Source organism: Acinonyx jubatus, chromosome B1, assembly GCF_027475565.1.
Source record: "Acinonyx jubatus isolate Ajub_Pintada_27869175 chromosome B1, VMU_Ajub_asm_v1.0, whole genome shotgun sequence".
Lineage (NCBI taxonomy): Eukaryota > Metazoa > Chordata > Mammalia > Carnivora > Felidae > Acinonyx > Acinonyx jubatus.
The window spans coordinates 86,832,449-86,859,499 of NC_069382.1; the positions used below are offsets into that span (position 1 = coordinate 86,832,449).

Consider the following 27,051-nt stretch of genomic DNA (forward strand, 5'->3'; position numbering starts at 1 on the left):
TCAAAGTTAATAAAGAACAACATAATATTTAATGGTAAAATCTTGGAAGTATATTCTTTATGAGCAAAGAATGAGAAAAAATGTCTATTCCTACCACATTCATGCAACATTATATCTGAGGCCTTAGCCAATTCAGGAACACAAAGATAAGAAATAATATAGGGACTGGAAAGAAGGAACAATGATAATATACTAACACATTAATAGAGTAGATAAGATTTTAAGTAGGTTTCTTGGCTACAAAATCATTTTTCCATTAATTACATCCCTATTCACTGGATAAAAAAAGAATAAGAAAATACTACTTTTAAAGGATAAAACTTACAATATGATGCTTATAGAAATGCATTCGACAACAGATGTCTGAGTCCTTTATAGAGAAAAAAAATTTAAACTTTATTAATGCTATAAAAGATGGAATCAACAAATGAATAGAAATATACTATATATGAAAATATGTATACATAAAAAAGATTCATTATGACAAAAATGTCAATTGTCTTCAAGTTAAGGTATAAAGCCATTGTAAAAAATTTCAATTTTCTTGGTAGAACTTGACAAAGCTGATAAGAAAATATATATGAACTAGTAAAGACCCAATGACAGACAAGAGCAAAGAGTCAGTTGATGCAGTGACACGTGTTAAAACATACTGTAAAGTAATGTAATTGAGACACTGGAATTTTGCTGTGGTGAAGACAATGCCACAGAAGAAAGAACCCAGATATGGAACCATGTGTCTCTGAACACTTTATATATGACAGATTATAAATCAGTGAAGAAAGAAGAAGTTAACAAGTAATGCTAAAAAATAGTTTTCCATTCAAAAAAGAGAATCTTTGGGGCACCTGGGTGGCTCAGTCGATTGGGCAGCCAACTTTGGCTCGGGTCACGATCTTGCAGTTCGTGGGTTTGAGACCCACTTTGGGCTCTGTGATGACAGCTCAGAGCCTGAAGCCTGTTTTGGATTCTTTGTCTCCATCTCTCTCTTTCTGTTCCTCCCCCATTTGCCCCCTGTCTCTCTCTTTCAAAGTTAAATAAAGATTAAAAATAATAATAATAATGGGGTGCTTGGGTGGCTCAGTCAGTTAAGCGACTTTGGCTCAGGTCATGATCTTGGGTTTCATGAGTTCGAGCCCCGCATCGGGCTCTGTGATGACAGCTCAGAACCTGGAGCCTGCTTCTGATTCTGTGTCTCCCCCTCTCTCTGCCCCTCCCCTGCTTGTGCTCTCTCTCTGTCTCTCAAAAAATGAATACATGTTAAATTTTTTTTAAATAATAATAAAAATTTTAAAAAGTGAGTCTTTGTTTCACATCATATACAAAATTCCTGAGTATTAAATTATCCTGTGTAAGTAAACAGAAACAATTAGTAGAAAATATGAATATTTTTCATGACTGAAGGGTACAGGTATTTATTAATATATCTGAAAACAGAAAACATTGAAAAAAGTATGATAATTTGATTATATTAAAATTACTTTTTCTGAAAAAAAATAGCTTTGAAAATAGTTAAATTCAAGTTCTAGGCTGGAAGAGTATGTTTGAAATGCATATAACTGGCAGAGAATTAGTGCCTGGACTTCAAAATACCCTCCTACAAATAATTTCAAAAAAGGTGGAAATTGATAAATTATAAAAGTGGCAAAATATGTAAACTCATTTTCTTGAGGGGGCTGTAACTTGTAAATATATGAAAAGTATTTCAACTTCATCAGAAGATATGCAAAACTATGCCCCTAAACTAGACAGTAATTTCAACGTTTGCCAATAACAGTGTTGGTAATGCTGTAGAGAAATAGGACATCCAACATATTGCTGCTGGTAGAAGTGTAAGTTTTTATAGCTATATTGGGGAGCAATCTGGAAATCCCTATTAAGGTAAATATGTGCATACCCTTATAACCACCATACCCTACGGCTCAAAGTACAAAACATAAACTCTTTCACAAGTGTATAAGAAAAAACATATAGAAATAACATTTGTATCATATTTTTCGCTAGAAGAAAACAACATTAACAATAATAAAATCCCAAAACAAGGTAAATAATGAAACCAGTGCATTTGATATAGTCATCCAGTGGAAAGCTACCTAATAGTGAAAATGGTGAACTTGATTTGCATTTATTAAATTGGGTAAATCTAAAGTATATGAAGTTGAAATAAAGGAAAATTGTGCACAAGATTATTTAGAGACAAGAATATAAGTAGCAAATTTGTAACATATATGTGAATAATAAAAATGGAATTAAGGATTATAGTTGGCTCTGGCAGGAGGGGGAAGTAGGAGGTAAAAGTGACCTAAAACTGTGCTTTTAGAGGTTTATTTCTTAGTCTGGGTGGTGGCTGCCCATTGTTTATATTGTTATAAGAGAATATATATCATAATATGTATAACATATATAATATATAATAACACATATCATGTACAACAATATTATTTATAATTCCCTTTTACATGTCTGAAATATTTCAAAATAAATAATATACAACACTTAAAGAAGGTAGGAGGCAATGATGGAGGGTATTGCCAAAGAGTAAACCACAGATTAAGGTAATTTGAAATGATGTAGCTGACAACAAATTTGAAATGCACACTAAGGTGATAACTGGCCAATCCTATAGCACTTAAATGGTGTGTTTGAGCCATAGGTCAAATCATTTTCATTCTGCTTCCTATGCCCTTTTAGTACCTTGCCCATTCCATAGGATGTTTGTTTGTTTGTTTGTTTGTTTGTTTGTTTGTTTGTTTTTAACCAGGCAAAGCCCAAGGAATTTTGAAGATTCCAGAGATAACTGCATCTGACATTGCTCCCCAAGGGGTCACATAGTAGTTGTAATAAAACTGTTTTGCCTCTCAAATGATCATTTAGATCTTCTTTAAATGTCCAGCATTTGTGCCCATGAGAATGCCTACCATGTGCCATGTCACTTTATCCCCAGGTAAATCATTTCAGATTGGAGAAGAGTAGCACTTGGTTCTTCAGCCCTGCACTGCCCCAAGGTTGACTCTGCCAAGTTTGCCTTTCTTAACAATGTAAAGGCATCACTTAATGGTGGTGTGATTTCTCTTACCTTAGAGAGTGACTAGGTCTAGTCTGACTTTTCTGCTGTATAGGATTTTGCTAAACACAATACAAAACAGCCAATATGCGCCAATATTCTGAATCTTTTCTTAATTCATCTTAGCGCTATAGTCTGATGACTCAGTCTACTATTCAAAAAAAGAAAGGTACCTCCTCCAGAGACCGTGTCCATAGGCATTCCGAGTGGTCCAGTGTTTGACATATCATTGTGGGCTGTCCTACAATACAACCTCTAACAAAACTAGCATGCCCCGAACCCCTGGTAATAGAATCGTTTCCTTTATACCAAAAAGGTTAGGAAAGCACCAAAAATCTGCATATGGCGTGAGCCCAGGCCGACTTTGAGGAGTTTATGGTATGAAACCTACAGTTCTTATGAGATTGTCTAAAACAAACCACACGTCAGCAGGGCCCATAGTTGTTCCATGTGTGCTAAATGTGTTGGTGACAGGATCAAGCATGCTTTCCTTATCAAGGAACAGTAAATCATAGTGAAAGTGTTGAAGAAGGCATAAGAACAAAGTCAGAAAGCTAAAAAAAAAAAGGAACTTTTTTTGAGTAATAAAAAAATCAAAAGGTAAAAATAAAAGGAAGGTGAAAGTTTGACCAAATCATCTATCAATGCATTACAAGGGTCACTAGGTTTCCACGCTGAAATTTCCAATTGATATCTGTTAGTCCTCATTATTTACCTCCCAAACTCTCTGTTCATCAGTTCCACATTTATGCAGCATTATAGCTTTAGGTACCAAATTCTGTATCACTTAGGGAACAGAAAACACAAATATTATCAGTTTAAATTATTTTTCTGTCATATAGCACTATTTGAAAAATTGGCAGTTCAGACCCAGTTCTGGAGAAAGGAGGATCACAGCTGGCCTGACACCCCCATAGTCCTTCGGGGACCAAGGCATCTTCTATCTTTTCCCTCTGCCATGATTAGCATGACGTTCTAATTTCAGAGTCACAAGAAATCATCTATAATTCCATCTATAATACCCACATTCCAAGTAGAAGAAAGGAGGTCAGTAAACAGGCTGTGTGTCTTCCATTTAAGGAATTTCCAGAAGTCTCAGTACCCTTTACCTACATCTGTATGACTACTTTCAGCTGAAAGGGAAGCAGAGACCTGTAATAATTTAGCTGGGCTGCCTAGAATAAAGTAGAATTTCTGCTCTTCTGATATTTACTAAAGATTTAACTCCTTATCAGGGTTGTTTTTCTGTTATTGATTGACCCTCACAGATGTCTACTGTGTTTGAAGAACAGCTTAAGTGTCATCATAGTGGTTGAAGAGGGACAGTTCATCCTTTTGGTAACCTTGAGTCTTTTGCTCACCTCTATCTACATCCCTCATACACCTGGCCAAAGAGCTTCCCATAGATGTTTGCTATAGAAGTGTTCTATGCTCCGGTTGCTGTTAAAGTTCTGGAGTTTGCCTTCAAGTGACTTAGCACCATCTTGGTTCTTTCTGAAGCTTGGCTGTCTCTTCATTCAGTTCCTGGTAAATCAGTTCAACCTGCCACCATCTGAAGGAGCACATGGCAGGCGTATGCAGGAATAGGTGTATCCTTTCAAAGTGATGTGAAAGCTGAGAAATAGAAACTCTGGCCTCTTCTTATCTAAAAATGTGTTGCTGTATTTTTGAATGTCCTGCAGTTAAACTGCTGTTTTTGACTTAGGAACAATCTTCTGTCAAAGGAGAAAATGCATAGCAGTATACAACATCCATTAGTTCATGAATTCCTTCTTGCATCCTATAGGAACTTTTCTTCACTGAATACTCACCTTCCTTTGTTTCAGCCTCGAGGACGACAGCAAAAGGATTTGTTATACTTTTCTTTTCCTTGTACCCTCTACTTTTTCTATCTAACTTCTGGAAATAAAGGTGTTATCTACTTTTCCTTCCTGTTAATTGGGAACTTGTCAACAACGTGTTTGAATTATTTTTCACTGTACTTGCAATTGACTTCTATGTAACAAGTCACATAGCTTAAACTTAGTGAAAGAAGGATAGCAAATAGATTTATTTTATGGAGAAAAAAATGCATCTGTTCAACTAATATTTTGTAATATCTCGTATTAGTGACCCTCAGTCTTTGCAAGTTGTCCTGTATACATAGGCATTCATTCATCTCCAAAGTCACCATTCTGTCAGATCTGATAAGAAGAAATGAGAAAAGTCTAGACTGCTCAGATCCTCATTCAGTCTTATAAATTTTGCTGACTCAGGAGTCCACACAATGCCAGTGTATTTTTTCAGCCTGATTTGTTGCCTGCAAAAGGGAAGAGTGAACTTTGTTTTCAATGTCTACTGCTTCTTCAAGGGACAATAAATGAGTGAAATTTTGGACAATGGATGGAAGGAAGCAATAGAAAGGTGATTACTTTCTGAGTGGCAAATGGTTCTTTTATATAACATCTGAAAAGACATATCTTTTGCTATACCAAACAATATGAACCTTTATTTCCTGTCAACTAATGGCAATTTCTTCTTATTCTAAGAGAAAATGTAATCTCCTGGCTTTCAGTTCAGTCATTCCTTATATGGACCAACAGTGAATGACAATTTTTCTAAATTGCTTCTCTAGTGAGTTCTTGTTTTGGTCTCAGTCATCAAAGGAGTATGTCAGGGTGGAAATTGTATTAAACTAATGCACATCACTCTTTTATTAGCTTTTCAGCTTAAAATCTTATCCTTACATAATAGTTAATGCTTAGAAAGAATTTGTAATGAGAAGACACTGTTCTTTTAGCCTTATTTGTATTTATCCCATGTAATACTTACAACGACCCTGGTAATATCCTTATCTTCTAGAGTGTAAGACTGAGAACAGTGAGGTTAAGTAACTTGTTTAAGGCCTCATGGTTAGAAAGTGATTAACTAACCATCTAACCAGGATTCAATCTAAGCAGCCTGGCCCAGAATCAGTGCCTTAAACAAAATACTATACTGGCATTCTCAGGTTGATTACTGAATCTGATAAATTAGATTGCCTACTCAAATAAAGTTTCTGAATCTGAAAATTGGCATATAAGACCCTAGAAGGATGTGTTTGTAAGTAAGTTCTACTCTAGAATGGGAAGAATAATTTTGGATGGTTTACTTCAAACAACAAACCTCTGTATTTCCATGCACTACTGGATTTTTCTTTAAAAATACATTACAGGGATAGGTTCAGAAAACCTAGAAATGTATTTATCAGTCTTGACAACATCACGGTGATAGTTGGCCTGTGAGCAGATTCTAGGAAGTGATATAACTAAAATCAATATTCCACCATATGACATCACCCCACTGTCCTCTAGCCCTTGCAAGGGGTGACAGTATTAGGTGAAGATGTAGAATTGGAAATCTCACATATGGAAATATAAATTGGTACAACCATTCGGTCAAAGTAGCTGAATGTAAAATCTATAATTCATTTTATTATCTCAGATGTATAACCAACAAAATTTGGTTGGTTTTGTTCAGATCTTGACCAAAATACAAAAATTTATAATGTTTATATTTTAGAATATCCTTCTGTCTAGAGTATCCAAATGTCTACAGTGTAAGATAAAGGAAAAATAAATATGGTTTTATCATACAATGGAATTCTATATAGCAAAGACAGTTATGACAGTGTGGATAAATCTTACAAAAATATATTGAGTGAAATAAACCACATATTATATATATATGTTTATATATATATATATATATATTGTTTTTTTTTTCTATGATTCCACTTAAATGAAGGAAATAAGTATCATTTGTAGTGTTAGAAGTCAGGATAGTGTGACTCTTAAGGGGAAAAGACTTTGATAATGACTACAATGGACGTGAGTAATGTTTCATGGGATATTAATAGTGTTCTGTTTTATGATCTTGCATATATGCTGGATTCATATATATATTCATGTATATTTATATATAAATTATACATATATTCATATATATAAATTATACATATAATTTATTGCTTTAGGAGGTATTTGGTCTCTCATACCAGTATTTTGATAAGCAGAAGTTTCCAAATGACCAAATTTGCCAAGCTTTTCTTAATGGTAAGCATCTTTGTCCTCTGTTTAGAGAAGTTTTGCTTATTCCATGGTCTCCTGACCATGTATATTCTCATATATATTCCTCTACAAGATTTTTAAAATACCTTCTACCTTACAATCTGTAATACTTCTGAGCGTATGCATGCATATGTGCATAGATATGACAGAGGTCAAAATGTATTTTTAACAAGTGTCACTTATATCATAAGTCAGGGGTGGATCTGCTTCTGTACATATTTTGTTTTACTTTGTGTCAATACCACACTATAATTTTAACACAAGGCTAAAAAGTTGTGACTATTTGGTGTAATAATTCCTTCAGCTATACTCCCCTCCAAGTTTAACTTGTCTTTTCTCGGCCCTTTAAAGAAGTTTAAAATCTTTAAAATTTTGGGGCGCCTGGGTGGCTCAGTTGGTTAAGCGTCCGACTTCAGCTCAGGTCATGATCTCACAGTTTGTGGGATCGAGCACCGCATCGGCCTCTGTGCTGACAGCTCAGAGATCAGAGCCTGGTGCCTGCTTTTGCTTCTGTGTCTCCCTCTCTCTCTGCCCCTCCTGCTCACGCTGTCTCTCTCTGTCTCTCAAAAATAAATAAATGTAAAAAAAAATTTTTTTAAATCTTTAAAATTTTATTGTAAATTTTTATTTTTAGAGCTTGAATAAACTTTGATTATTGAATTGACTCTATATTTTGGAAAATCAAAATCTATAAAATATTGTATTTAGTTCTTCTTTCATTTGTCTTAGTAATGTTTTATACATAGCAGTGTTGAGATCTTATACAATTTTAGATTTATTCCTAAGAATTTATTATATGTAATGATATTTTGAATAATATTTAAGCCCTGATTTTCATATTGTTTGTTCCTGGTTTACAGAAATTCTATTGATTTTGTATACTGAATTTGTATCCAATATTTATGTCTTTTACATATATTTCTTACATGAATAGAGTGATGAGGATCTCTACTACCCTATTGATAAATGTAGGAACTTTTGTTTCATTCTCAAACTCAAAGAAAATATTTACTATTTCATCATTGCCCATGATGTTTGCCATTTATTGGTATAAATTATTTAACAGATTAAAGAATTATCTTCTATGTTTGGCTTACTAAATAAATTTTTAAAATCATGCATAGAGTTTGAATTTTGTCAAAAGTCTGATTTGCAACTATGATGAAAATCATATGGGTTTTCTGCTTTTCTGAATTAATACATTAAAGCATATTGGCTGAGCTTTGAGTAATGAGCTAGGCTTGCATTTCTGAAACAACCCTAGTTTGATTATGATTTATTATATTTTATGTATATCTTGATTTTAGTTAGTTGTATCTTTATATGGTTTGTTTGGTTGTTTGGTGTGTGCACACTTGCACAGGCACTTATCGGTTTGACATCCATCGGATTTGTAGTGATGACTCTCTTTCACTTCTCTTTTTCTTAGTTGACCTGGCTAGAGGCTTATTGACCTTCTCAACGATGCAAATTTAGGTTTTATTGATATTTTCTAATTGATTTCTTACATTCAATTGCAATGATTTCTGCTTTAATTATTATTTCTTTTTTTCTTCCTACTTTGTTTTTAATTTTCTAGTTTTCTAATGTGGAAGCTTAGACTACTAACATTAGGTCTTTCTTCTCCTCTAACATATGGATTCAGTCCTATAAATTTCCCTGTAAGCACTGCTGTCGGTGCATTTCACAAATTTTATTTATTTGTATTTCATTTTCATTTAGATCAAAATATTAAACATTTTCTCAAATTTCTTTTTTACCTTGTTTTTTTCAGAAATATGTTGTTTTAATTTCCAAGTACTTGGGGATTTTCCATCTATTTCTCTGATTGATTTCTAGTTTAATTCCACTGTAGCTTATGAATAGACAATGTATCATTTCTATTCTTTTGAGTTTTTTAAGGTGAGTTTTATATCTTAGGACTTTGTCTTATGATATTTGGTCACAGGTAGGCTGGTGTGTAATTTTCTTCTCTTATATCCCTTTTTAGGATTTAATATTCAGGTTATTTGGAATCATAAAATTTGCTAAGAAACTTATTTTTCTACTCTGTGGAACATTACTATTATTTTTTTGTCCCTGTAAATGATTTGGAAAAATTGACTGATAAAATATCTGGGTCTGTTTTCTTTGCGACAGTGATTTATAACAAGATATTCAATATCATTAATGTTCAGATTTTTCTATATTTTCTACAGCCAACTTTGTAGGATTTTTTTAAGTTTATTTATTTATTTATTTTGAGAGAGAGAGAGAGAGAGAGAGAGAGAGAGAGAGAGACTGTACTTGTGAATGGGGAAGGGGCAGAGAAAGAAGGAGACAGAGAATCCCAAGCAAGCTCTGTGTTATCAGTGTGGACCCTGGCATGAGGTTTGATCCCACTAACTGAGATCATGACGTGAGTCAAAATCAAGAGTTGGATGCTTAACTGACTGAGCCACCCTGGCACCCCAAGTTGTAGGATATTTTTAAGGCATTCTTTTTTTTTATGAAATTTACTTAAAGGATTTATTTTCTTTTGGTAGCTATAAAATCTGTACTGATGTCTCCATTTTTATTTCTGATAAGAGTAAGTATTCTTTCTCTTTCTCTCACATTTCTCTCACTCACTTTACCTAGTCTTTTTAAAGGTTCATCATGTTTTGTTAATCTTTTAAAGGATCAGCTTTTAATTTGTAGGTATTCCTTATTGTATATTTGTTTTCTCTTCATTTGTATATGCTTTTATTTGTGTTACTTCCTTCCTTGTAGTTGTGTTGCTTATTTTCCTTTTACAGAATATTTCATGTGTCCCTTATACCTTAATCATTTCCCCTTTCTTCTATTTCTGTGCTTTAATTTTGACATTTTTACTGACCTGTTGTTCATTTTACTTTTAGTTGGTACTGCTGAATCTAACATGTCAATAATCCATTTATTAATTTAATTTCAAATACTTTTATTTTCACTTCTATAATATCTATTTGATCTTTTCTGTACATTCAAATCTTTTACTATAATCTTATTTTTTCTATTTTGTCCACTTTTTCTCTATTATTTTAATCATACAGATCATATTATTTTAAAGTCCTTGCTTGAAAAGCTCTAATTCTTAGAACACCTCAGGATCTACATCTTTGACAGGGTTTTATCTTGAACGTTATGCAGATTATACATTGAAGATTTTATATAAATTAGCTATAGACTATGACATTAGGCTTCTTCAAAAACCATTCATTATTTCCTATAATACAGATTTGAGGCTGATCACCTCAGTCTTGCCAGAAAGGAAACTAGACCTGAGTTGAATTACCATTTAGCACGATTACTACATCTGGTTCATCTTTAGGATGTGGCCCTCCAACAATTTCAATTGAAACCCTTTTAAAGATTCCTTTCTTTAGTCCTGAAAGACCGTGGGCAATTAATCCCAACTCTTTATAATGTTTTCAGCAAAGCTCTTTAGCTTTCTTTCCCATGCAGATTCAAAATTTTGTGCTAATTTTGAGAGGGAACAGCTGTGTTTTGAGACTGCTCCATTTCCTAATAACGTCACTTCAACCCAGAGTAGAGTTCTAAAAAATCTACTCATTTCAGTGTAACCCAACATAAGCATCTGCCAGGGGTCCAGTCTGTTTTCTCAGGCTTTTTTCTTGTCTCTATAAAGTAATCATTATATAGCCATATTCCATCAGTATTGCTTTTTTTTTTTTTTAATGTGTATTTTTGAGAGAGATAGCATGAACGGGGGAGGGGCAGAGAGAGAGGAAAACACAGAATCCAAAGCAGGTTCCAGGCTCAGAGCTGTCAGCACAGAGCCTGACACAGGCAGGGCTTGAACTCACAAACTGTGAGATCATGATCTGAGCCGAAGGCGGACGCTTAACTGAGTGAGCCACCCAGGCTCTCCTCCATCAGTATTACTTTATTCTTCCTCTCTAGAGCTTTCATCTCTTGCATATTTGACTTTAATGGACAATACCGTTATTTAACAGTTGATATTTTCAAAGAGATTTTAATATATAAAATAATTCATGTCTTATAGCAATGTTTTCCTGTGGATTACAGAGAAGCATCCTCTGTTTTATGTCTTTGATGTTTAATTAGAACATACTTTGTGGAACAATCTATTTGCAGTAGCATTGCAAAATAAAATAATTTGATAAAACTTTATGTAATCTATGAAAAAAAACTTATTAGGAGTAATAGATATCTGGAGTTAATATATAATTTCTTGCATAAGCAAGAAATAAGCATTTCATACACATTATGAAGATGTCATTTTATTAAAATATTAATTTAAATTTTAGTTTACAAAATAATTTATAGAGTATTGGAATGGTGCCTTAAATTCCTAGCTCTAAACATATACACATTTTAGTTTAACATGGGCTTATTCTAACAGCCTGATAATCTTACTATTGAATAATGTGGGATCTGCAAAACTGAACACTGAGTTATATCATTGAATGACTGAGTAAAGTTATGTCTTAAGAAGTCCCAAATGACTGACACATTCCAGATATGTGGGGCAAAAGGTGGGTATTCTTTCAGCTTTTTAAATGAATACTCAATTGCCATATTTTGCTCTTAAGTAGATAAATGAGGATAGAATTTAGAGAGCAAGTAGAAGGGTTGTACATTGTAGTTATAAAGGAAGTTGGCTCAGTAGTAGGAGAAAAGGAAATAGAATAGCTCAAGTTAGATGGATATATGTGGAGATGAGAGCTTATTGTGAAACTTCTTTTTCAATTTTCTTGGAGAAATATACAAAATTATCAGTTGGCCTCGGTTACAGCAACTTCTTACTAGACATGTCTCTGATGCAAGAGAAACAAAAGCAAAAATGAACTATTGGGACCTCATCAAGATATAAACTGCACAGTGAAAAATCAACAAAACTAAAAGGCAACTTTCAGAATGGGAGAAGATCTTTGCAAATGACATATCTGATAAAGGGTTAGTATCCTAAATCTATAAAGAACTTATAAACTCAACACGAAAAAAATAAATAATCCAGCAAAAGACATGAATACACACTTTTCCAAAGAAGACATCCAGAGGGCTAACAGACACATGAAAAGATGCTCAACATCACTCATCAAGAGGGAAATACAAATCAAAACCATGATGAAATACCACCTCATATCCGTCAGAATGACTAAAATTAAGAACTCAGGAAATAACAGATGTTGATGAGGATGAGGAAGAAGGGGATCCCTCTTATACTGAAACGATTATTACTATTTTTTGCTAATATTGAAAGGGCTTTTGCATCAAACTTCATATTTAACTGTTTTAAACTCTACTCCTTAGAGGCTAAAGTCTCTCCTTGGTTGAGCCTGTGTTGCTACAGAAGTGAAGGAGAAATTCAGTGAATGTCCCCTTGTGCTCTTCACCCTTCATTTAACAAGAGCAACTCCACTTAAATCTGTTTCATGTGGAAGTTTTACATATTTGTGTTATAATATTATGTTGTTCACTGTCTTTTAGTGGCATTTGTTTTCATTTCCTTTACCTCTAGTGCTGTATGTTTAGTGATAGATATAAGTGTCAAACTCTTGGATTTATCATAAATAAAGGACCATGTTTTGGCTGTTTATTCTAACGTTGTTGGTTTATTGCCTATGGATTCTAAGAACTTGGTACATTTGATTTAAAATAGATGTAATTCATAAGATAAATGTATTTTTTCATAAATGTGAAGAGTTATCTTGTTGAACTTGAAGTGGATTTACTCTGACTCTGAAGACATTAGAATTACATTTAGCAAGTAGAAGCTGTAAAGTCAGAAGCCTGATTTTAGCTCTATCTAACAAATGGTGTGTGTATGTGTGTGTTTTAATATGATACTGAATTTAAAAAAATGGAATACTTTCTTTGATAGAGAGTTTTAGGTACTATATCTATTCTGCAGGTATGTATGGGGACTTTACTGAATTCATGGATAGAGTAGAAAATTTTGAGAATTTCTCCTGAGTCTAAGACTGTTTTGAGTTGTTGTCATCTAAGTTAGACTATTTAATTACTTGTATAGTGAATTTAATACATTTAATTGGGTTTCATATATTATATAAATAAAGCCCATCTGCTTATCTCATAAAAAGTCTAAACCCTTATTTTGGTTACCAAGATGGTTAATTTTATTACATATGCCTAGTTTGCCCACATTTTATTAGTGAAATGGTAGACTTAAAAAATTAACACTTTTCAGTAGGCAATAATATTTGCTCATTTTAAAGGAATAAACCTCTATTTGTATTCAAATTAAATATTATTCTTAAAATTCGTATTTTGCTTCAAATGTTCTTTTTAAATGAAAAAGTCTTTTAAAAATTGTTTCAATTACCAAAATAGGTCTTAAGAAAGAGTACAATAAATCCAGAATAAGAAAAATTATTTTGCTCCTGTCATGCTACTTCTTTGACATGTTAAGTGACTTTCTTGTAAATGGATTGAACTTCTTACATGCCCACTGCATGCTATGAAGTCAGAAACCAAAGAATTATTACTCCCTCTGAGATGGAAATATATAGACATAATCATATTGTTTAGGTTGACACACCTCACAACAGTCGAGCATTCTGTGAATCAGTGTCACCAAATCTCTATACTTTTGGCTCCTATGTTTAAGTAATAAGCCATGTTTCTTTCTAAGAGCTAAGGCTTGACAGAAATCCTAGGTATAAGATCATTGGCCTCCAAGAGGCTGCTTAAGGAAACATTCAAGAGATTTGATGAATGCACACAGCTCATTGATGATGAGAAAGTGGAGATCTCACCAGTGGTGTATTTTTGCAAGTTTTTATGGTCGAAGTATCTTGCAGAAGATAAAAGCAGTAAAATATACTTTTTGGGATTAAAATCACTCATTTTTAATCTCTGCCAGGATTATTTCCTTTTAAAAGCATATTATTTGAATTTTTAGACTCCAATACACCAAAGGATAGTACAGATGCCAAAACATTCAAAAAGATAAGTTTTCCAGTGTCAGAAAGGTATGCAATTTTTGGATATATCAGCCTCAGCAGACAGCCAGTCTGAGAAAGAAATGTGTGATCTCCACATACATAAATGCTTCACAGAAGCAAAAATAGTAAATTGATTACAGAAGTTACATTTTGGAATGATAGCAATACAATTTATCCTGTCAATGAATGTTAAAGAATATCTCCTCTAAATGAACACATTCTGTTTCTAATTATTTTTCATATGAAAATAATATACATTTTACTTTAAAAATGTATTATAATTTGTTTTAGGCCAGACATGTTTACAATGGAATGATTAAAATATTGTAATGCTTTTAGCTATTATTGAGTTGTTTTAATATATCTGAGTGCTTCTGCAGGCATTTTCGTATTAATTTCTGTATAGTCCATGATTTATTAATTCATGTATTAATTATTTAAAGCATATTTTAGTTAATTGGTTTATGTGTTTATATATCATTTATTCAGTAGATTTATTTAATAATCCAGTATATATCAGGCATGAGCTTAGACTATAAGATAAATGTGGTTGGAGTTTTGAGCAAAGGAAAAAAAAAGTCATTAGCATATTAACTAAGAAAGTCATAAAATAATTTGAACTTTTTTCAGTTAGATCGAAAGATTTATTTCATTTGTACAGTAAATTCTACTGAAAGATATATATTAAAAATTTTTAATGTTTATTTTATTTTTGAGAGAGACAGAGACAGAAGGCGAGTCGGTTGGGGCAGAGAGAGAGGGAGACACAGAACCAGAAGCAGGCTCCAAGCTTGGAGCTGTCAGCACAGAGCCTGACGCGGGACTTGAACTCACAAGCTGTGAGATCATGACATGAGCTGAAGTCGATGCTCAACCGACTGAGCCACAAAGGAGCCCCTGAAAGATACATATTTAAACTTAGTTATTCTATCTAAATTTCCAATCTAGCGCGAGGTTGACAATCTAGGACAGTAATTAGACCTTTCTCTACCTTTATTTCAGACTTGATTTCTTTAGCATGGATATTTCAGACATATTAGAAGAGCCAAATAGATGATATCATAATGAAATATGAAACTTCTGAAGAAAAGTAATTCTTTTCAATTGCATGATTAATTCTAGATACTTAAAGACATTTTCTTATAACTTTTATTTCCATCATTGAGCTCACTTGTGTCAAAAGCCATTTTAATCATCTGTGTTAAGTCAGTCATTCTCTCTAAATAGATTGATAGATAAATACTAACTCTGGCCCAAAACATGGGGAAGGAATGCAAAGTCAAGTGGCAAAGGATTTGGACTGCTAAGGAGGAAAAAAAGAAAAAGAATTGAGGACAGTCATTTCTCTCTACCACACACCTATAAAATCCTTTTAGTGATTATTTTACATTTCAGGGATAAGCATTTCCAGGGTTAAGTGAATGTGATTTATTTCTCTGAATAAAAAACATGAATTTTTAAAACACAAAAAGAAATTGGTGAAAATCTCCTTGAGAATTTTAATTGAGGGGCGCCTGGGTGGCTCAGTCGGTTAATCATCAGACTTCAGCTCAGGTCATGACCTTATGGTTCATGGGTTTGTGCCCCATGTTGGGCTCTGCGCTGACAGCTCAGAGCCTGGAACCTGCTTCAGATTCTGTGTCTCCCTCTCTCTCTGCCCCTCCCCTGCTTGTGTTCTCTGTCTGTCTGTCTCTCTGTCTCTCTCTCTCAAATATAAATATACATTTCGAAAATTTTAATTAAAAAAAGAATTTTAATTGAGCATGATCCTTTCCAACTAGCTTTACCACATATTGAAAAAGTCTCAGGTATTATATACAATGAGTATGGTCAAATATTAATTGCTTGCACTCAAGATAGGGAAACTAGCAGTGATTAAACAAGAGTTATATTGCTTTCCTTGATTCCAAGAAAGTATACTACTTAATTTTACTACAGGAAACTAGATTTTAGTAAATATTCTTCAATAATAGAAAAAAGTTCCAATTTATTTTTTAAGTGAGCATTTAACATGTATGAGGCCCTTTGTATTCATTGTAACAGTTCATCAGTATAAAGATCCCATAAGAATATGTTGTTGTTGTTTTATTTTCCTGATAAGGGTAAAAGAAACACAGCTGAGATAAATTACTTTTCTCAGGTCAAAGTTCTACTAATGCCTTGATATAAAAGTCTAGATAGCAAAATATAATTAAAGCTATAGAACAACTTTAGATCTATGTAGTAGTAATTGATCATAATTAAAATTTTGATAATAGTAGAATATGGAGAAATAGTCACTACCATATGGCAACATGGCATTATTTATTAAATTGAATATGTATATACTTTTTCCTACAGCAGTTTATCCAGTAGACATTTTTTCATGTATTTACTACTAATTGTATCAAAAGAGGTTCATTGGGCCACCTCAGGTCATGATCTCACTGTTCATGGGTTCCAGCCCCTTGTTGGGCTCTGTGCTGACAGCTCAGAGCCTGAGGCCTGCTTGGGAATCTGTCTCTCCCTGTCTCTCTGCCCCACCCTCTCTTGCACTCTGTCTCTATCTCTGAAAAATGAAAAAATGTTAAAAAAAATTTTTTTAAAGATGCTCATTAATTAAGTTTCTTTAGAACACCATTTGTAATAATAACACATACAAAATGTAAATAACACAAACATGTAGCAGAGGGCTAATTAAATTATTGATAACCAATACAAATTTTAAATGACTATACTCCAGTATTGTATAACAAAATCTTTAGGATATATTGTTAACTAATTTAAAAAGTAAGATACTGAAAATGTGAATAGTACATTCCCACCTTATAAAAATGAAACATATAATGTTTTAATATGTGCAAGAGTGATTTCGTGATTTAAAAGAAGGAAAAAGACAAAGATGAGGGCACAGTTGGTTAAACATCTGTCTATTAATTTTGGCTCAGGTCATTATCTCACAGTTTTTGGGATCGAGCCCCACATCAAGCGCTGTGCTGACAGTGCAGAGTCTGCTTGGGATTCTCTCTCTCTCTCTCTCTCTCTCTCTCTCTCTCTCTCTCTCCCTCTCTCTCTCTCTGCCCCACTCCTGCTTGTGCTCTCTCTCTCTCTCTTTCAAAATAATTAAATACACTTTTAAAAAAGAATAAAATAGTAATAATTTTAATAAAAACAGTTTAGTGTTATTATATGCTAAACGTTGTACTAGCACCTTATATTCAGTGTAATTTAATCCAACAACTCTGAGGAAGAAAACGTTATTACCCTTGTTGTAAAGAGGAAAAGAAATGGAAGAGCAAGAAGTTAAATAACTAAACACTAATTAAATAACCAGAAGTACGAGGTTGATAAGGTCAGGTACCTTATTGGGAATAAGGTACCTTATTCCCAAGTTTGTGCTTTTCGGTACTTCACTCAAATCTCACAAATCCGGGGCACCTGGGTGGCTCAGTCGGTTAAGTGTCCGACTTTGGCTCAGGTCATGATCTGGAGGTTCGTGAGTTCAAGCCCTGCATCCGGCTCTGTGCTGACAGCTCAGAGCCTGGAGCCTATTTTGGATTCTGTGTCTCCTCTCTCTCTGCTCTTCCCCCACTCGTGCTCTGTCTCTGTCTCTCTCAAACATAAACATCAAAAAAAAATTTAAAAAACTCACAAATCAAAATAATAACTAATGTGGAAGAGTAGAGTTATGTAACAAGCTCCTGACCTACTTTTCTTTTGCCCTTACTTGCCTTAACCATGGAAGGTACTAATGATTCTGTTTAATTAGAGATAAATCAGCATCCAGGGAAATTAAGTAACTGGTTTTTTGTTTTTTTGTTTTTTTGTTTTTTTTTTTCATCTGTAGATCCAATCTGAGTATTCAGTTCTTTTAATGAGATGAAGAAGGACCCATATTGGGTTACAAATATGAGGCTCTCTCACTTCTGACATGATCTGTGAAGTGTCCTGCTTTGTATCCTCATTCTTTGCAATCCTAGTGCAAAGAGCTCAGTACATGTTGATCCTAAAACAAGTAATCATTTTAAATATAAATTATTTTTATTTTCTGTATAAAAGACAAACATTTTGACATATTCCTCTGTTCTTTAAAGCTCATCTCAGTAGTGGCAGCATCTGTGAAAAAAAGCCAAACAGCTGTGAATCTAAATATAGAACGGATTCCGTCTTTGCAGCATAAAGGTGGGAAGTGTGCCGCTGCTCAACACTGAGACCACAAATGACAGTGCTGTATGTTATAGAAATTGCAATTTCGGAAATTCAACTTACTGCGACTTTATCTCACGGGGAGATGTTTATTACTCAATAGTCACATATATTACACTATATTTTTCTAGGGTGACTATGTCCACGTGTGACTTACACCTCAATGGAAAAGCCAGTGAAAGATATATTTAGTTTTCATTTGTTTTCTTCTCTCAGGGCACAAAAATCCAACTTTTTAAACGGCAAAAGAAGAGCAAAATTTAAGGAAGTTTCAGCGAAAACAGTCCAATTAATGTGAACCTAAATTAAGCATTGTCTTTCCAAGAATTAAAAGATAAGAAAACAAATTTCCTGAAGAAAAATATTTTCAGTTTGTTTTCTAAAAATAGAGCTGTATCCATTTCTCAGTTTCTTTCATAGCCAACATAATCCGTATGAATTAAATTTAGAGTTAGGATGGTGTGAAAAAAGAATTTACTTACAAAAATGCAATTATATTTATTGTGTTATATTTGCTAAGATAGAAGAAGGTACTCAGATTTCAGCAATAGAGATTGAAATAACTTAAAACTGTATTAATCAACTAAAAAGTCATTAATCAAACACACTGTTTTTCCAATCATTCAGATGTTTTGGCATTTCTCTACAGAACTGATAATGAACATCTGGTTCTATATGGTTAATGAGTGTGAAATGATATTGAATTTATTTTTCCCTAGGGCTCCTGTGTCATTTTCCTATCCCCATTAGAGAAACAAATGCATAAAATATAGCTATTTGTAATGCAGATATGGATGTGAAATAGTCACAGTGCAACTTCTTAGTGTTGTTATTATTACTGGTGTATTTTTCAGAGTGTGGAATAATCTTTACAGATTTAATCCATGTGACTACCAAAAAAAGACGTTAAGATGAAATCCAGGGGCTTAGAATGGTCGAGTACTAATGTATTTTTTCCATTTTAAGTATAGAAATTGTGCTGAGAGAATCCTATAATAAAGTTATGAAAAAAACTGGGATTTTAATTCAAAATATTTGATTACGCTTTTTCATAAAAGAGGAAGGCTATTGCAAATTTATCTTTTGGGTAACAAGGTTATGAAGGCAGTAAAGAAAAGACTGTAGAAGAAAGAAATTTCTTGAACACTCTGCTTTATATGCCCGAAAACATTTTTCCTAAGATCATTTGTTTTATATTTTACAATTTAAAAATAAGAAAATTTAGGTAACAAGTCGTTAACTGTCTTGCCCATGAACACATAAGTAATGAGGATTTGACCCAACTTTATTTAACTTCAAAGACCTTTTTTTGTTTGTTTCTTTTTATCGCTCATATTAAAACAGCAGAGATTGCAGGAAGAGAGATTACTACTAAAAACAAAAACCGAAAAAGTTTTAGAAACAGTGCCAAGTGCATGTTGCTATTTAAAATATAGTCAAAGTATTGTTTCACATTAGACAATAATTCCACAAATGCTTTGGTAAATTTAGCCAGCCCAATGTTTCCTTAAAGTATGGTTGAGACCCATAGGCAGAAGGACCACCAGGGGTGTTTTTTTGTTTTTTAATTTTTGTTTTTCTAATGTTTATTTGTTTTTGGGAGAGAAGAAGACAGAGTGCAAGTCGGGGGAGGACAGAGAGAGGCGGGGTGGGGGTGGGAATCTGAAGCAGGCTCTAGGCTCTGAGCTGTCAGCACAGACCCCACACAGGGCTAGAACCCAAGAACTGTGAGATCATGACCTGAGCCGAAGTTGGACATCTAATTAACTGAGCCACCCAGGTGCCCCCAAGGGTGTTTCTTTTTTTTTTTTTTATAAAATACCAGCTCAATTGATCAAAATCTTTGATATTAAAATGTGGTTAGTTAGAAATGATAAAAGTAACTTTTCTAAATCACTGTTTAAAAACAAACACACACAAATAAACAAGAACCAGTTGTCCATCAACACTAACAAATCGTTAAAAATCATTATCACCTTTATAATTTGGGATAAAATATAACAGTCTTGAAATGTTTTCGAGTGACAGAGATAATTACACTGAATTTGTAGTAAAAACCTACTTAAGTAAAAATGTCCGTGCGTGTTTGAGTATAAATTTGTTATATTTTATGTATGTATGTATGCATGTATGTATGTTGAACAAGAATGATTCATGAACGTAATAAACACATATTATATTCTTATCTTCTAATACTTATTCTGGTTGGGGTGATTTTCTCTGGCTCTGGATAAAAACTTAATAGAGTATGGTCACTTAAAAATAGTCTCAAAACAGTCTCAATCAGAAACCCAGTCCAAGATATTAAGCAACACTTCTATCTACATTGAAAGATACATCTTTTCTCCCATCTGCAAGTAAAGCTGAAGTTGGAGAGAACTTGCAACTAGGGAAGAGGAATGTGATGGGTACTTTCTTTTTTCCTCTGATGCGACTCATCTATTTCTAACAAGCATCACTGTCTTCACGGCTTTCCTGTGGGAATGGAGAAACAAGAAGGGTAACAGCATTTTCTTATTTACTGATGAATTTCTGCTCTTTGGATCTGGCAGTATTTAAAGTTGACTTCTCCAATAACAAAATAAGTATAAGGTATGGGAAGGCCTTAAATGTAAGGGAGAACTGAGATACGAGATTTTCACCTTGGCGTAGAAAGAATTATATTGGTTAAAACTTAGCTTCTACTTGATAACAAACAAGGAAATTCATGCCTGCCATGTGAGAAGGGACACCTGCCTGGGTGACCAACCATCCCAGTTGGCCAGGCACTGAAGCATTTCCCAAGACTGGGGACTTTTAATGCTGAAACCAGAAGAGTCCCAGGCAAGCTGGGACAAGTTGGCCGTGCTTATATTTAAGTCCAGAACATTTAATTATTGTAAGAATAAAATCATTTGTTTGGAAATTAAAGAAAATGAATAAATAAAATTGATTTGTCTCACTGTGTTTTGGGGGTTTATTAAATCCTTTTCTGCTCTACTCCTTTGGTCTGACCTCAGCCCTCATTGTCCATTTCACCAGTATTCCAGTTGTTAGAGTCGTCTGGCTCTAGTTCTGTTCTAAAGACAGTTCCTTTTCACTGACAAGTTTTAGAAATGTAGGGTCTTTGGCTTTCTCGAGCATGAGAAAAACAATTGTCTTGTACGCTTTCAGTCTCTCTAAGTGATGCCAAGGAAGCACCCCTATGAGTCTTTGGAATTATAAAGAGGTGAGAAAGAGGAATGAGAGAGGGAGTGGTGAGAAAAGGGAATGAGGTGGCAAGAAAGGGAATCATATCCCTGGCATCAGTTCTCTTAAGAAAAAAAAAAAAATCCCAGAATTCCTAATTTGTTTTCCAAATATTGATTTTTTAAAGAGAATTTTGAAGTTGGAAAATGGCCAAGTAACATAAAATCAATTTATTATTATTATTTATTCATCTAATTAATTAATTAATAGTAATTCAACATACGGAAAACTGTCTTACACGTGAATTGGGATATGATGTCTATAGAACTGATACATGAAAGAAATGATATTCACATTTTTACAACCTGATATATATGTGTATAATTTTTTATGTATTTATTATGTATTTTCAGTTTATTTAGTTTTGAGGGAGACAGAGACAGCATGAGTGGGGGAGGAGCAGAGAGAGAGCGAGAGAGAGAATCCTAAGTGGGCTTCATACTGTCAACACAGAACCAGATGTGGGGCTCCAACTCACAAAACGAAGAGATTATGACTTGAGCCAAAACTGAGTTAGATGCTTAACCAACTGAGCCACCAAGGAGCCCCAATTATGTGTGCATTTCATGAATATATTCAGAAAGAAAGGGAAAAAAAAGGAAAAAAAGGAAAAAAGGAAGGGATGATTGTTTACTAATTCTCTAGTGATATTAAGTATCACAATGCATTTTAAGTTTTAAAAAACATCTTTTTCTCATGTTCAATTTCAAATAATGGTGATTTTTTTAATTGAAATTGTGCTAATGGATCTTATACAGATGAAATACAGGCATACATCATTTGTATTTTGTTTTATTCTCCTTCCTTAGAAGTGCACTTATTGAAGACATTTACCATATAAGTACACTTAGCCATTTCTCTGTGAAATATTTTAATAAATATGGAACATAATTATCCTTAATCAATATAATATGGCTATTTACAGAACCATGGTGTTTTCTCTTCCCCTCTTCTTTTCTATACAAATGTAATTATTTATGTGAAACTAATTCAATTACAAAAATTTTGCCTTATTGTCATACAGCCTATATTCATTGGATTAGAATGCATATTTGATTATCCATGAAGATGATGTCTGGCTCACTAATGCAAAGTTATTAATCATGTCTATGAACAAGAACAACTTGTTACTGCAGTGGGCAAAAAGGGGAGGGTGCAATGCTAATTATATGTAGGTGTTTATGTAATTTTAATATATAATTGAAGAATTAAAAGTTAAATCATCTTTGCTAAAAGTCCAGTTCAAACGTCTATTTGGCTGAAGCCAATTGTTATTATAATTTAGTATATTACAGTATTGAAAATTTTATGTTAAGATTCCATTTTCTCCTGACTTCACATAAAATTAAAGATGACCTCTATTTTCTTTACCTTTGTATATAAACTTATAGATTCAGAAGAAGTTGAAAAGAATAGCACTGAGTAGTCTCGGGTAACCTTCATTCAGTTTCCCGAAATGGTAATAGTTTGCATTACTGTAATTCCAAAATCAAGCCAGTAACCTGGCCATAGCAAAATCCACAGATCTTATTTAGATTTCATCCATTTTACATGCACTCATATGTGTGTTTATGTTTGTGCAGCTCTATTCATGTATGTATTTGTATAACTATCACCAAAATCAATATGTAGAAGGGTTTTGACACTTAAAGATCCCTACTGTTAGCCTTTTTAGACAATCCCAATCCTTACCCCCTCCCAAACTCACTAAAATAACCCCACTAGACTTGAATATATAATGGATATATATGTATAATATAGTACTTAGAAAAAATACTAAAAAAAACTATAGAAAGAGATACCCTAAAAAATATTATGGAAAAAATGTAATGGAATTCTAAAAAAATGTTTAATCTGCAGAAAGTCAGGAAACAATAAAACACATCGAAATGGGGAAAAAAGAGAGAGAACAAACAGAAAACATAAAAAGAAAATGGCAGACTTAGCCCCTAATATAAATTATTACATTAAATGTGAAAAGTCTAAGTCTATCACATAAAAGAAAGGGAATGGTAGAGTGAAAAAAGAATAAACCAAACACAAAAAGCTATTAACCAATTATATGCTGTCTTTAAGAAGTTCCCTTCAAATACAACAATACACATCAATTGAGAAAAAAATGGTGCAAAATGGTGTAACATAGAGGCATTAATAAAAGGAATATTAATCACAGATAGGGTGCATAAGTTAACAGGGACGGAAAATACATCAAATGGAGATAAAAATAAGACAATCCATCAAAAGACATGTACCAAAAACAAAGCTTCAGAATATTTGAAGCAAAACCTGAAAATTTAAAGGAGAAATAAACAAATCTATATTACAGTTGAGGAAAAACTGCTCACCCAGAAATTACTAAAACCACTAGACAGAAAACCATCAAGGGTTTAGAACTGAACAGCACCATCAACCAAGAGAATAACTGACCTTCATAAAAGATTCCAGTAAGTAGTAGTAAAATATACATTCTGTACAAGTTTCCATGAAATATTCAACGAGGTAAATCATATCAGATGTCATCAAACCTTACAAATTTAAAATAATTGAAAATATGCAGACTATATTTTCTTACCAAATTGGAAACAAATAAAAAATCAATAACAACAGTATAATTAATTTTTTTTCAAACACTGGGAAATTAAATAGCATACTTCTAAATAATTTATGGATAAAAAAGGAAGCCTCAAGGTAAAAAATTACAAAAAAATTACATCAAATAGTATGAAAGTGAAAATAGAACATATCAAAATTTGTGGTATATAGCTAAAGTAGTACTGAGAGGAAAAATGATAGTATTTAATATTTATGTTAACTAATAAGAATAATATCAAATCAAGAATCTAAGCTTCCACCTCAAGGAAGTATAAAAAGGAAAGCAAAATAAAATCAAAGCAAAGCAAAGGAAGAAAAAGAGTAAGAAATCAGTGAACGTTAAGATTTAAAAATAGTTTTAAAAATCAATGAAGGGCCATCTGGGTGGCTCGGTCAGGTAAGTATCTGACTATTGATTTCAGCTCAGGTCATGATCTCCCAGTTTGTGAGTTTGAGCCCTGCACCAGGCTCTGTGCTGACAGTGGAGAGCCTGCTTGGCATTCTCTCTTTCTCCTTCTCTCTATGCCCCTCCCCTGCATTCTCTCTCTCTTTCTCTCTCTCTCTCTGTGTGTCTCTCTCTCAAAAATGAATAAAATAACTTAAAACAATCAATGATACAAAAGCCAGTTTGTTGAAAATATCATTAAAATTGATCCAAATCTAGCAATATTGACATAGCTAAAAATAACCAATATACAGGAATGAAAGAGGGGACATTCTACAGACTCCATAGACGTCAAAGTACAAGGGAGAAATATGAACAAATTTATGCAATTTTGACAACTTAGATTAAATAGACCAATTCCATGAAAGACACAAACTATCAGATCATACTCAAATTGAATTATATAATCAAAGTAATATTGTAACTATATAAAAATTACATTTGTAGCTTAAAATATCCCAAAAGATAAATTAAAAATTAAAAATCTTGCCCTGTGAAATTTCCTGTTAAAAGGATGAAAACACAAGCCACAAACTGGAAGAACACATTAGCAAGTCACATAACTACCAAAATCCTTATATCCAGAATACATAAATAACTCTCAAAACTGAATGGTAAAATACAAACAATTATGAAAGATGGGCAAAAGACATGAACATGAACAGACATTTCATCAAAGAAAAAATACAGGTGGCAAACAAGTATAGAAAACAAAGTTTACATCATTAGCTTTTAGAACAATGCAAATTAATGCTTTGATTAGATACCACTACACATCTATTAGAATTATATATATACATATATATGTACACATTGCATATTACACATATACATACATAAGTACACAAACATGACAATACTAAATGCTGGTGAAAATATGAAGAAACTGTATCTTTCATATAGTGCTGTTAGGAATATAAAATAGAATAATAACTATGGAATACAATATGACTGATTCTTATAAAATTAAATGTAATCTTACCTCATGGCTCTGCAATCACACTCTTGGACATCTACCCTATGTAATTGAAGATTATGTTTATGCAAAAATTTATACATGAATGATCAACGTAATTTCAATTTTGATGGCCCAAACCAGAAACCAATCCAAATGTCCTTCACAGTGAATGGGCAAACTGACTGAGATATAGCCATACAATGAAATACTATTCTGCAATAAAAAAGAATGAGCTATTAATATACATACCAATGTGGATGAATCTCAAAATCATTATGCTGAGTGAAAGCATAAAAATCATACTTTATGCTTCATTTATGCTAAATTCTAGACAGAGAATGCAAACAAATCCATGCTTTTTGGTAAGTGTTATGAAGAATGGGAGAGAGATCATTAAGGCCATAAGAAAGCTTTCAGGGATGATTGATATATTCATTATCTTTATTGTGATGAATATTTCATGTGCATACATGTGTCAAAACTTACCAAAATGTACACTTTACACATGTGTAGTTTATTGTATTTCAATTATATACCTCAATAAAGCTGGTAAATCACAGAATATTGTCACACCTCTCTGACCTTGACCTGTCTCTTTAACATATTTATCAATATGTATATTTTAATTTTTTAAGTTTTTATTATTTATTTTGAGAGAGAGAGAACACGAACAGGGGAGGGACATAAAGAGAGGGAGAAAGAGAGGAAGTGAGAGAATCTCAAGCAGGCTGCACGGCTCGATCTCATCATTGCTGAAATCATTACCTGAGCTGAAATCAAGAGTCAAACACCTAACCGAATAAGCCAACTAGATGCTCCTATTTATCAATATTTTTAATGAAAACACAGAAATCTTGTTTAGGAAAATATGATCTAAAAGTGAAAGTAGATCTTATATATAAGGTTTTTCAAAATTGCAGACAACACTGAGGTGCCTGGGTGGCTCATTTGGTTAAGCGTCTGACTTTGGCTCAGGTCATAATCTCATGGTTCATGGGTTCAAGCCCTGTGTTGGGCTCTGTGCCGACAGCTTAGAGCCTACAACCTGCTTCAGATTCTGTGTGTTTCTCCCTCTCTGACCCTCCCCCATTTTCTCTCTCTCAAAAATAAACAAACATTAAAAAAATTGCAAACAAAACAAGACAATGGCACAAAATGGTTATTAGCAATCCTAATATACTTCTCTATAGTTTCTTTTATTTTAATCCCAAGTGATGATCACTTATACCTTTCTTTCATACAAAATTTTACATATGTCCTCTATCCTCAGTCTTAGCAGATGATTTTGTTTCCTTTTGCATTTGAAAAATAGAAGCCACCAAAAAAGTTCTCTTCCCCCTACCTGCAATCAATCAATCAATCAAAATTTCTTATGCTTGCACTCTACTTCTCTACTTCTTTTGTCCTACTTTGTTACATCAGAGGAAGTCTGTCACTGTTCAATACCACTATGTGTGCTATAGATTCCATACTCTTCCACCATCTCAAGAATTTCACTATACCAATGACCTTCTCACTTTTAGTTTTCAGCTAGTTTCTTT

At 33.2% G+C, this 27,051-nt stretch overlaps 1 pseudogene; it reads left to right on the forward strand.

Moving 5' to 3' along the window:
• The first annotated feature begins 2,926 nt into the window (after positions 1 to 2,926).
• On the forward strand, positions 2,927 to 6,200 carry LOC128314276 (60S ribosomal protein L34-like; annotated as a pseudogene).
• The last annotated feature ends 20,851 nt before the right edge of the window (positions 6,201 to 27,051 follow it).